The 3,724-nt window shown below is 35.0% G+C and overlaps 1 pseudogene; it reads right to left on the bottom strand.

Moving 5' to 3' along the window:
* Nucleotides 1-3,724, bottom strand: part of LOC107757871 (N-acetyl-beta-glucosaminyl-glycoprotein 4-beta-N-acetylgalactosaminyltransferase 1-like) — a 97,504-nt pseudogene that overhangs the window by 90,098 nt on the left and 3,682 nt on the right.

Raw genomic sequence — 3,724 nt, 5'->3', positions numbered from 1 at the left:
AGTTATGTCATTTTTAATGCAAATATGACATTATTTGACCTAACCCTACCCCTAACCATAGCCCATTAGGGTTAGGTCAAACAATGTCATCTTTGCATTAAAAATTACATAACTGAGCGAATGACACTTAATGACAGTTGTCATAAACATGCATAAAACCTCCTTCATATTCATGACATGTGTCATGTCATGATTATGAAGGTGTCATGTCAGTCTTATGCACACCCCTTCAAGTAAAGTGTAACCGCGAAAACTTTTTTTTTTACAGACATAAGAGTCTGTGTGAATGAACACACCAGTTTCTAGCTACTGTCTGCCATCTTTGAATCCTCAAGAACACTCTTAGCATTCAGAGAGGCTTTGTCTTCTCCTGGAGAGCAGTTTAATAAAGGCAAACTACACCTGGGGAAAATCAGAACTGATGCTTGAGTCTCTTTAAGTGGGCTCACCAGGATAAAAACCTGTCCCATTCCTCCAAACACACTTCAGACTGAGATGAACTACACAGACATAAAAGAGAGAGTGAGATGAGTCAGAGAGAATCTGAATACTGATGATTATAAAAGGCTTATGAGACTAATGCTAATAAAAACCTGTTTCATGTATCTACAAAAATGTAAAACACTGTGTGTTTATCCACACAAAAGGACGAAAATTATAGGCACAAAAAGCCATTTAAACTTTTATAAACTTCTTATAAACTTCAGAATTTGCATTCTGGAAGTGAACTACTCCTTTAAAGGCAAATTTGTTTGATTTTCATTTTTGCTTTGTGTTTTAATGTTTTCATTCAAGCAGTTACTTTCACATTCATTTACACACACACACACACACACATATATATATATATATATATATATACACGCCTTTTTGTGAAATTAACATTTATTTAGTTATGCAAAATATGTATTTTATATTTTTATATTTCTATATAATTAAATAACTCATTCATGTGCATTAATGGAGAAACTGAAGCATCTTTGAGGCACAAACCACCTCTAGTCTATATCATCTGACAGAATATCTAATATCAGCAAGGCTGTTGAAGATAAGACATATAATAACACATATTTCACCTTGATCTATTTCATGCAACATCCTTGTCTCATAATATGACTGTAAACAGTGTATACATGGTAATTCCTTAATTTCCTGGTCATTTCTTCCTTGACTCTTATGCACACTGATTCACAGAGGAACATAAAAATGCAGCATGTTGCCACCAATAATGCTCCATTTATCTGGACAGATGGCTGATGCAAAGCTTGATTTGTCAAACAGGGGAAGGAAAATTTACCATCTTTTCACACAAAAAGACAAAGGTAGGGAGTAAAGAAAAAGAGTTTGAGGGATGTTTGTACTGATCTTAGTTTTGACCTTGAACACAAAACATTGATTTATTTGTGTGACTGTGAAGTTGTTGATCTTCTTGTCTGTTTATGGAAGAGAGTTCTCCTCAGAGTCTGTGAGTATGAGTTTGCCGTGACGGATTAAGGTGAATTAAAAAGATTTGAAATAGAGAATTGCCATCAGCTGAACAGTTTGGTATGAGGTGAAGCTTAAGATGCATCTGTAAAGTTCGATTTGTTCAGATGGAGGGGCTTGGGAGTGGTTCTGCTATCGAAAGGGTAAAAGAGTATCTACAGAACAGACAACTGAGTTTTGGCAGGCATTTTATCTTCTGCATCATGAAACCCCCACACACAAGCAGTCGTCCTTCCCTGCACAGTGGGCTTTCACAGTGGAGGCAGAAGAGCAATCAGCAGTGGTGTGAGCATTCATGCCTTCACGCTCAAATCTAATATCAAATATCAATTCCACGAAAACGGAGACAGAGAAAAATGATAGAATAAACATGGAAAAGTTTTATGTATTTGGGGTTCTTATATACAACTATAACTATAAATACAGGTGCATCTCAATAAATTAGAATGTTGTGGAAAAGTTCATTTATTTCAGTAATTCAACTCAAATTGTGAAACTCGTGTATTAAATAAATTCAATGCACACAGACTGAAGTAGTTTAATAGTGAACCAAACTGAGAGACCATTTTGAAGGCTCAGGAAACCTTTGCAGGTGTTTTGAGTTGATTAGCTGATGGCATGTCACCATATTCTAATTTGTTGAGATAGTGAATTGGTGGGTTTTTGTTAAATGTGAGCCAAAATCATCACAATTAAAAGAACCAAAGACTTAATAAATAAATGAACTTTTCCACGACATTCTAATTTATTGAGATGCACCTGTATGTATATATTTTGGGATTTTTCTTTAAAAAAAAAAATTAATATTTTTATTCAGCAATGATACAGTAAATTGATCAAAAGTGACAAAACATTTATAATGTTACAAAATATTTATATTTCTAATAAATTCTGTTATTTTGAACTTTCTATTAATGAAAGAAAATCACCAAATCAATATTTTGATCAGTTAAAAAAAGCCTTGGTGAGCGTAAGAGACTTCTTTCAAAAACATTAAAAAAAATAATAAAATTAACAACCCCAAACTTTTGATTTATACACGCACTCACATATCAAAACTAAAATGTCTTTCTTACACTTTCATTCATGCAAAAATAAATTGACTAGATTTCAATTTTAAACCTTATAAAACTGTAAGACTGAACGCACAGACATTTTCCTAATTGCAACAATAAACAAATTAATCAATTCAAATGTTTTTGAGAATTAACCTGTAACGAAGGAGGCGTAGTGACAACGGAGCTGAGGCTCCAAATGCAGGCTTTATTCATAAATGTGGTCAGACAGGCAGGGTCCAGTACCAGCAAACAATAATATCCCAGGCAAAGACAAAGAGTAATCCGTAAACAGGCAATGGTCAGGGCAGGCAGCAAAACAATCATAAAAAACAGATAAACAGTCCAAGATCCAAAATAAACAAAGGCAAGGCAAAACAAGGAAACACGGGCAGGAACACAGAAACTAGGAAACATTACAAGGATCACAGAAACTAGGAATCATTACAGGCTAAACAATCACCAGCGAAGTGTTCGAGTGTGTGTGCATCTTTTAACCCTTTCGCACGTGAGTTTAAAATATTCTAGCTGAGCCCCGGGCGTGAGTTTTTTTTAGGCGACCGTTATTTTAGAATGTATCGCCTTATTGTTTCCATGGCGACGCGTCATGCTTGTCATGTGACACAACGCAGCCACAATAGATCTGTATGACACATGGATCGCTTTTATTTCGTTTTTCCTGTTTTATTCAAAATATTCACAAACATGCTCACTATATTATGAAATATCTGATATTCCAATTCTGAAATATGTGCAATTAAATCTATTTGGTAGTTTAAACACTTTTATATCGACCGTGTTAGTTTATCTATACCGGGTGATGGGCGCCGCCATGTTAGTTCGCGCTGAATCCGAGCTGTGGGATTTACAACACTCTCCTCCCGAAACATGCTAAAGTAGGTCTCCGGTAAACTGGGAAAAGAGCCTGGGAACTGGGAAGAGAGTAAACTTTATAGTTACCTACACAATCTGTATATGATATCAATAAAAACATGTCGTCAGATTATATTTGTAAGGATCATTATTGCCGTTTCCATAGACATCAGCGTGCATTTTACAAACTGTAAATGTATGGTTTTGCTAGTACTCATGTGTATTTAAATGTCTGAAACCTAAAATAAGTATTATATGGTTGAAAACAATGAATATTTGTGATAATATGACAAGCGCTCAGCCCGTCCGAT

The sequence above is a fragment of the Sinocyclocheilus rhinocerous genome, unplaced genomic scaffold, assembly GCF_001515625.1.
Source record: "Sinocyclocheilus rhinocerous isolate Xijiao unplaced genomic scaffold, SAMN03320098_v1.1 scaffold252, whole genome shotgun sequence".
NCBI lineage: Eukaryota > Metazoa > Chordata > Actinopteri > Cypriniformes > Cyprinidae > Sinocyclocheilus > Sinocyclocheilus rhinocerous.
This window is presented reverse-complemented; position numbering and strand designations above follow the sequence as displayed.